Source organism: Oreochromis aureus, linkage group 23 (genome assembly GCF_013358895.1).
Source record: "Oreochromis aureus strain Israel breed Guangdong linkage group 23, ZZ_aureus, whole genome shotgun sequence".
Taxonomy (NCBI): Eukaryota; Metazoa; Chordata; class Actinopteri; order Cichliformes; family Cichlidae; genus Oreochromis; species Oreochromis aureus.
In genome coordinates, this window is record NC_052963.1 from 15634251 (window position 1) to 15643940 (window position 9690).

The following is a 9690-nucleotide window of genomic DNA, read 5'->3' on the forward strand; positions in this document are numbered from 1 at the left end:
CACAAATTTATCAGAGACGGTTATTTAATCCCTCTTGGATAAGTGTAAATGTGTCAATAACAGGAACTATAATAGCATGTGTAAAAAAAAAAAAAAGTTGTAGAAAGCTTTTTGTTTTTCAAAATGATCTGAAAACCTGACTGTGAACTGATGTCACTTAATGCTAAAATGAAAAATGTGAAAATAAAAATTTGTCTGTGGAGTTATGAGGACTGAATTTACCAGGCCTCCGTAGTCAGCTCCTCCTCCCTCTTTAAAACAGATTACAAACAGGCTGGATAAGACATGTCTGCCACTGGTCCTGTTGCATTATAGTTGATGTGGGTTACATTGGGTCTGAAATAAGAAACATCACAGGTTCTGCTGTATGGTTGTGTAACATATTTGTTATTGATACTGAGTGAAAAAAACTGTTATAGTAGACCATTTCCACAGTCCAGATGTTAATCAGCAGTCATTATCAGAGATGGGCAGTAACGCGCTACTTGTAACACCGGAGTTACAAGTAACGCGTTACTGTAATCTGATTACTTTTTTCAAACAACGAGTAATGTAAGGGATTACTTTTGCAAAAAAGTAATTAAATTACTGTTACTTTCCCGTAAGCACGCTGCATTACTGCGTTACTAAACCGTCATGATTTTGTTTGTGAGTGTGTCTCATGACAATGACATACGCGCGTGCGATGCCGTGGCAGCAACAGACGTGTGTAGATCAACAATGCATAATATGGAGTGCGGGAGAGAGTATGACCATGTGGCGTTAAAAGCATGGAAGTACTTACATTACTTCAAGTTTTATTCCATAAAAAGTGACAAAAACATAAGGCTCCGCTGTACACTACATGGGAAGAAAACTTTTTTCCATGGCAACAAATTAAACTTGAGCAAGCACCTAGCACGCTGCCACGGTAATGTGAAATTCACAGAGAAACCCCTGGATCTTTCCACTGACATGACTGCTGCAACACCGGGTAAACCTCCACTGGCCCCACTCCTGCCTAAACAGGTGAAAAATAGATTTAAAAGCGACAGGACTCACAGTGACAGTGCCACCGAGTCTTTGATTTTATTTATTTTTTGCTGTGTTTTTCTTGCATCTATCTGAAAGAGCGAGTATAAAAACAAAAAATAATTTTATATGATATGCTGGAATATGCAGAAAATAAAGGTTTAAATGTTAAACAAATCTCTTCAAGTCAAAGACTGCTGCATATAATTTAATTTATGCTTAATGCAATGTGCATAAAGTTAAAAGATTAAAACTAAGAAAACAATTTTTAAAAAGAGACTTTTTCATTTGATTCAATTTTATATGATGGATATTGCAGAAAAAAAATAGAATTGGGCTGAAAGGTCTATTGCTTTATTAAGTGTTCAGGTTGTGTATCATGTTTTTAAATAGAAACTAAGTAATAAGTAACTAATGACTTTTGAAAATAAGTGATCAGTAATGTAATGGGATTACTTTTTTTAGCGAAGTAATCAGTAATAAGTAACTAATTACTTTTTTAAAGTAACTTGAACAACACTGGTCATTATACAGCTGTTAAACCGAGCTCTACAAGTCTTAAATTGTGAAAAAATGTTCTTTGTGACTGCACAGCAAGTGAAGCATTTATAGTCACTGTCCAAGAGGTAACTTTAACCCTTGGATGCACAACCTACCAATACCTACACTCTTCCACGAGTGGGGTCAAAAATGACCCCAAATAGAAACAATGCATTTTGCTATTAACTCGGCTGTTATTCTTCAAAATCTTTAAAACAAAGAGTTGTAATATTTTCATATTTGAGGTATTCCTCATAAAACATGTTTGTGACATGAGGCCCTTTGCATTTTTATTTATTTTTTCATTAATTTTAAGAAATTGCAGTTTTTGTATCACTTGTATCACTTTTGTATGCTTGTTCTGCATATACTGCAGAAGCTGGGCCTTCCCTCTGAAAGGCACAAGTTGTTCATCCACTGTAACACAATCACTGAGGATGAATTTCTGCCTGCAGTTGACCAGGAACAGGCCCCATATGTAGCGGAAAGCTGCCATGTGGTTTGTTTTCAGTCGGTAGGCTCTGGTCCTCTTGTCATCAAAGTGCAAGAAACGGCAAATATCTTTAAATCTTTGAATTGACATAGTGGCCTTGTACAATGGGTTATGCAAAGGACTCCCAAAAAACACACCGACTGGTACATCCCAGTTCTTCTCACTTCCTGCAAGAATGGTCAATCAAATGAAGGCCAGGAGCTCATGTTCGATTAAATTTTTCCACTCTTTTCCCCTGTCTGTGGCTACTCTTCGTGCCTCCATGTTTGTGCATATCAGCACCTCTTCTATTAAATTATCAGACATGAACATCTTCCATGCATTTACTGGGGAGACAGTACTAAACCCAGGTGCAAGCCCTGGCTGACTAATTCAGAATATTGTGGCTAGAGCAGTAAGAGGGGCTCATTCTGTTAGACTCAATATCCATTTCCTCTTCAGAGGACTCATCAGAGGACTCCTCTGTGTCTGACTGGCCTTGTTCAGTGTGGGGGACAATCCGGTTGTTCAGTGATGACGTGACGAATCCTACTTCCGGGCCTAAAGTAGTCTGCGTTTAATATGGCTTTTGTGTTGTTAACATGTTTAATGTTTTGTATTTTCTTCTATTTAATCTCAAAAAGCTCCTAAAACAGTCAGTGATCACTGTTGACCTCCCTCGGCTTTTATTACTGCTAATCATTTATTTAAGCTCAGTTTTTAAAACCTTACGATGTAACTACAGCACAGCCCATGCAGCAGTATATGAATGACTAACCTCGTATTGTGGATGGATTATCTCACTTGTTCTCCTGGCTGAAGTTTAGTCCTTTTACAGCATCCTGCCATGCGATTACATTTGTTCCTGACCACCGAGAACACTCACGTTAACTTTTATCGAGTGGAAAAAAAGTTAGCTTGTTTATGTTATGCTAACATAGCTGTGTCGCTAGCGGTCACGTAGCATATCATTATATACCAGCTAGCCAAACTTCAGTAACCCTACAAACGTCACTGCTGTTTAGTTTTCTGTCTTCATTTATGTTGGAAGTTATAGCAGAGCTGTACGTTTGAATTTTTTTCCAAAACCCCGCAGTCAGGACATGCTATATTGTATTTAGATAGAAGCTAGCGAGCTAACTTCCTGCTAACTTCTAACGCCGTTAAATGTCATAAATTCCATTTTCATGGATGCCTGGATGTTAAACTCAATTGTTACACCTGGTAGAGCAGAACACTGATCATTTTATTAAAGATGAAAGACTTTAGACAGTTTTTCAACTCTCAGTAATGCCACAGTGATCGTTTGATATATGGACCTGCAGCGGAGTTTAGGCCCAGACACGGCCAGTGACGTCAGACTGAACAACCGGATAGCCTGGGTCCTCTATATCTTAGATGTCAGATTCTGAGTCAGTGCCTCCGATGGGCTCTTCATCTCATCCATCCTGGATCATTTGTAGGGCAAGGTCCACAGGGATCCTAGCTGGCCTCATAGCAGCCATGTTACTTTAAATATTTAAAAAAAACATCAGAAAGGACAATGTTTGAAATGCATAGGAAACTATAAACAGGGCTGCACATAAATGGTCCGCAGGTGCGCATTTGCTGTCAAAATAAAAGACGCGTACCAGATAAGAAGTTGGAACGCTCGTTTGCGTACATTAGATGTTCTGGAGGACAGACATTTGTTTAGAACTCTTAAAGATGTCGAAGAAGCAAGCTACATAAGCATTTACTTTGGTGTTCCTGCACCGCAAAAGAAGTGTGTATTCTCTGAATTTCCGGGAATACTTTTGTTTTGACAGCGAATGCACACCTGCGGACCACTTATGTGCAGCCCGTGACTATAAATCATGTATGTTACTGTGTAAAAATTAATTCTTGATCCATCAGAAGTGTAAGTGGGTCAGTCAGAGTTGCTAAGAATGAAAGTTTCATAGAAGATTCAATAGGAACTGCTTGGGGTCATTTTTGACCCCACTTGTGGAAGAGTGGGGTAGTGATACAAAAACTGCATTTTTTTAAAATTAATGAAAAAATGAATAAAAATGCAAATGGCCTCATGTTACAAACATATTTTATGAGGAATACCTGGAATATGAATGTATTACAACTTTGCACTTTAAAGATTTTGAAGAAAAACAACCCGTGGGGTCATTTTTGACGCCACGTGTGCATCTAAGGGTTAAAAACTAAACAAATAAAAATCATTTACGTTTATCACCATGAAGGCAAAAAGACGAAAGTTTGGAGATAGGATCAAATGTCACCTGTTAAAAATGGTGTTTTTGTTTCCTCCAGGTGAAAGTATCCTCCAGGTCCAGTGTGTGTGCTGTCTTTTGCTGACATCGAAACACATTTCTTCAGTCAGCAGCGTAAATAAGCAACTTTGCAACTTCAAGGTGAAGAAGTGTGACATAGTTTACAGAACATCTATTGATTTCTGTTGAAATAAACTTTTTAAAATCTCTCCTGGATATGGTTGAGCTGTATTCTTGCTAAACACTTCAGCAAAAGACACAGAGATCCCACTACAACATAGAGCTAAAGTTTAACATGACATTAGCATACAACAAGGAAATGGTTCCCAGCATATGCTGCTAAATATGTCTGCTTCCGATTTGAATAAAGAAAAGATGAGTACTGTGGAGAAATTCGTGTATGAACAAAGATGTCACAGTTAGTTCATTTTATTAGGTCTAATTTACATAACAGTTCACAGAGTAAAGAACAGCATTACTTTTGTACTGTATCTCCATGTGATCTGACTATAAAAGAAAAATGCTTTAAATGCTGTTTTGACATTTTTGTCAGATGAATTTCAGATCACATGGCCAATATAGGATTTAGTTTTGTGTTATTGTATTAAGTTTAAGCACTAAAATGTACATAATGATTAAATAATATCTCCCAGATGCGTAAAGGCTTAAAACAATGACAGGACATTAGAGATATACTGGGATCACAAGAGTAATTCATAATGTTATAGCTCAGTTACCTTTTGTATCTAATAAATTAGCTTTGTACATTGAGCTGTCTGTGAATATAACTGACTTCCACTGTCCAGATATGGACTTAGTCCCATGCTATACTAATGTAGATTATGCGAATAGGCAAATCTTGTATAACCTACATATCATACATGCAGGGCTGCCTCTTGTGATTTCTGTTGAGATAAACTTCATTTTTCATGCAAAATGTAGAGGCTATCAGATGATGACGGTTCATGCAGACACTATATAATGAATCCAAAGTACCCATTTACCAGCTTCAGAGAATTTCTCTTCCTGAAGACATCTTCGTCTACTGGTGTTTCAGACGACTGACTGCCAGTTAACCCGCCACTCATCAGTCAAGCAAATGATTCAGGTAGGTGTCCTAATGTGGAAAAGTTTGCATTACTTGTGCAGCTATGAAAGCCAGAGCAGGATGTTTATTCAGAGTAATTACAGAGCATTAACTGAATTGAAATAACATTTAAATATAAAAGTATATAAAAGTCATGTATTGTTCTGTTTAAAATCTTGTTGGTTGACAAAGATCCACAGAGTAGATTTTTTAGTGCAATGTGCTGAATGTTTTTAACGATTATTGAATTAAGTAAAATCAAATAAACTACTCTCAACTGCTCCACTAAAACTAAAATAAAACAGACTAATGTAAATGTTCTGCTTTTCTTCACCAGGGAATCATGATGGTTCAGTGCACCTGTTTGCTGCTGCTGCTGCTCTCCACTGCTGTGTTCTCACAAAATTATAAGGACTTCAAAGTGAAACACACGCTTGTGGAGGCAAAGAATAACAAAGATTGTGCTACTTTGATGAAAGCTGTCAATGAACTGGAAAATGTAAAAAAGAACACTCCAGGAAAGTGCAAGGAAAAGAATACTTTCATTGACGAAAGTAACGAGCAAAAAATTCAGAATATGTGTACACCTGATTCTGACAAGAAATTTGTTAACTTACCATATAATTGTTTTGACTGTGTGACAAAAGATAAAAAGGAACCTTGTTCATACACACAAATAAAACCTAATGAGAAAAAGAAGATAAAATGTGAAAAAGACAAATCCGAGAATAAGATTCTACCTGTACACCTTGAGGCTGGTAGCGTTTAGGAGAAGACTCAGCAGTTGATTCCAGTTTAAAACTGCTGTGTTGTCTTAACTACTTGTTTAAAAGAATTTCTTAAAATGTGTTGATAATCATGTGACTGTCTTCTCACAAACATGACGAGGTATTGTAAGGATTTGAGTTGATCACATGTAAGAACCCAGTATAAACTTCTTTCATCCAATTTGATGCTACAGAAAATTTGTTGCAGAAAAGTTGTCTCTTTGTTTCTCACTCTCATGATTGACAAGTTCTTATGTGATGTTAAAATCTAAAGAAAAAAAATGCTCTGTCCATCTTGTCTGTGCTATTTTGGGGGGCTTTTTAAAAATAATATTCATAATTTTATAATGAAGAATTTCAGAAATATTAAGATTAGCCTACCAGAATTCTCCAATGCTGCAGTTCACTGACATGTACAGTTGTGCTCAGAAGTTTTTATCCTCTCATCATGGGCATGAATGTCATGGTAATTTTGGACTTTTGATGATTTCTTAGAATGATTCTTTTTCCAGGGTGGAATGATTGTGCAGCATACACCTTTAATGACTTTAAGAAAGCAAGAATTGGGTGGATAAGTTTGAATTTATTTTGGATTTTTTCTCATCCACACAGGTTCAAAAGTCTACATACAGCCTCAAATATATACATGCACCTCCACCAATATTTGGTAAATGCCCATAATGAGTGTATGTAAACTTCTGACCACAACTCAATCTGTATTAAAAGGGAGTGACAACAGCATTTCAATAGCAAAACAGCATGCATGACTATTCTTATTGCAGGCAGACCTACAAACAGTTCTGGAGTGGAAACTAAAGTTAGGAAATAATGTTGGTGCATATTTCTCCTCATGAAACACAAAAAAGTTAAACCTAAATAAATTTCCGCTGGAAGAAAAGAAATCACAACAATGTTCATTTTTGCACAAAGCATGAAACCTGTCAAATTCTGACCTCCACTGGACGTATAGCAGCACCCTCTGGCATTTGTGAAGAAGCTTACGGCACCTGACTTTTCCAGGCAGCTTTTCACCATTACTAACCAGGTTAGTAAACTAATTAGCTTAGTTTAAAGTGGTTTAACACAAAGCTGTTTTACTGAAAGCATACACTGACTTCAAGAAGAGCCAAAGCCAACATACATAAAATGGCCCCAGTCTAAAACCTACAACTCAACTATCTAATATATCAAGGAAAAAGAGGGTGTCTGTCACAGATTTAAACTTTATTTCAATTCATTTCAATTCAATTCAATTCAATTTTATTTATATAGCGCCAAATCACAACAACAGTCACCTCAAAACGCTTCATATTGTACAGTAGATACTACAATAACAACAGCATTTTTCTCTGCCAAGGACTTGCAGGTGGAAATGAACTAATCTCTAAATCTGGGACAAACCATCTTTTACTATTGTGAGGTTAACTTACTGTGTGCACAATCCTTGAAAAAATAAATAACATTTGCTCTGACCTTGTGTGATTCCCCTGGCAGCACCATGTCCTGGATGTCCTTCCTTGTCCTTCCAGCCTGTACAGGAGAGCAGGGTCTGGGATTTTCTTTTCATTACTTTATATATAGTAATGAAAGGATGACTGGACACATCCTCCCTTTAAAAGGAAAAGGCATGTTGGTACAGCCAAACACTATTAAAATCTAAATCTAAAATTTTTTACTTTTGCATTTACCTTTCATTATTTACTTACATGGTATGCTGCTGATATACCTTTTGTCAAACAGCTGTATGATGTCAACAAAATCTTTCCTGCCTTGTGGTATTTGGATGAGCTCAGACTGTGATCTGTCTCCCTCTGTTGGTCAATGTAATATCCCACGGGACCCTAAATTTACAAAACTATGATAATCTAATGTTTATTTTTCTACAGTTTATTACTGCCAAAAGGTGAAAATCAAAGTCATTACACCTGCAGCCTCCTACATGATTTGTGTTACTGGACTACAAAAAGATCAAATCAGAGCACCTGCTGTCTTCCAGTCAATTGAGTGTCAGTGGTTTAGAAATGTTTTGTTGCTGATCTATTTTTAGGTCAGTATGACTGACACACAGTCACAACAAATGGAAAAAAAACTGTCACCTTGATTCTGATAGACTTTATTTGACAGTCATTATAGATGACAAACATTACAGTTCTTGAGATTCTTTCTATTGTGATATGATACAGCAAACTAGTAAAGTTATTAACTGCCACTTCAATATTCAGAGGTGAATTCTTTTACAGAGATGTGCATCAGTGTTTTTTTTTTTTCGTTTTTTTTTTACTCTTTTTTTCTCTTTTAACCTGTCCCGTTTGGTTCTTTTGCCATCAGAATTATTGTCTAAAGGCGAAGAAAGATGCCCAACGGATTTACTTTACCAAATGGACCATCCCAGCCTTGCTGTAATGGTCCATCTGATTCACCTTTTATTGTTTATTTTATTTTCGCTTGCTGAATACGGGACAGACTTGACTGGGGGAAGGAAAGGGGAGAAAGAAAGAGGGAAAGAAAAACAGCAGGGAAGAGGGACGGGGAAAAAGGGCAAAAAACCAAAAACCAACAGAATAAGCAGACAAAAAATACATATATCGATCACCTGGATCACCTGTTGAGAAAGAAAGAAGAAAGCAAGCAGAAGAAAACGAGAGTAATAAACATCATCACAATGATATATGGGAATATGACAGTAAATACTAAATATTAAACATTATTGTGCAGCACGTAAGATCGACAGCGCACAGTGTGCTTTGAGGTAAGAGCCAAAAAGGGTGTAGTTTGTGTGTGTGATCACCTGTGTGTACACCTGTGAGCATGAACGCGCTTGATTTTTTGTTTTTTGTTTTTTAAAAGGTTCCTTCATGTAATGATCTGCTAGAGGGTGTGGGAGCCACTGCCCCGTCCTCCAGGGCATGACGCAGGTATGGAGGAGATCAAAACTCCAGACGTCCAGAGGCCCCCAGAACACAAGAGACCAAGGAAGACCAACAGAGGGGCAGCCGCGTCACTATCCCAGAAAGAGCTGAGGAGAGTCCCAGATGAGGGGTCACTCAGCAGCCGCGGAGCAGAAGCCAGGGGGGGTTGCAGTGACGTGCCCGTGAGCTCCGCCGGCAGCCAGCTGTGCCTGAGTGACCGAGCTCCGGGCCGAGAGGCCGAGGGCACCCTGCCTCCGAAGTGGCCCGAGCGATGTGCATCAGTGTTACAGTGACAGGGGTCTGCATCGTCTAAAAGTTACATTTATTAAGGTAAACTATGATATATATCCCACAGTGAGACCACCCTGAACATGCCCGCCTACACAAGTGACATAGTGCTAGGTTTTTCACTTCTCTTTACAAGCTGCAGAGGTCGCCGCTGCTCAGGAAGCTGCAGGGGAGAATGTAGGCCATATATATGAACAAGTTCTCAAAATCAAAAAATAAATATATTTTATTCAAATGAACTAAACTCTTTAATTATGAAAATGAATAGGTGAACCCAAAACAGATGACAAATATAGAAACTGAAACAAACTCTCAAATAAAGTCCAAATACATCAAAATTACACCTAAAAAG

At 37.7% G+C, this 9690-nt stretch overlaps 1 long non-coding RNA gene across 1 annotated transcript; it reads right to left on the minus strand.

Moving 5' to 3' along the window:
• Positions 1-60: 60 nt before the first annotated feature.
• Positions 61-5368, minus strand: LOC120436163. Its single transcript, XR_005610197.1, has 3 exons — positions 5292-5368; positions 4297-4557; positions 61-336 (listed from the first exon to the last, which is right to left on the minus strand). It is a non-coding gene; the product is annotated as an uncharacterized LOC120436163 (long non-coding RNA).
• Positions 5369-9690: the final 4322 nt, after the last annotated feature.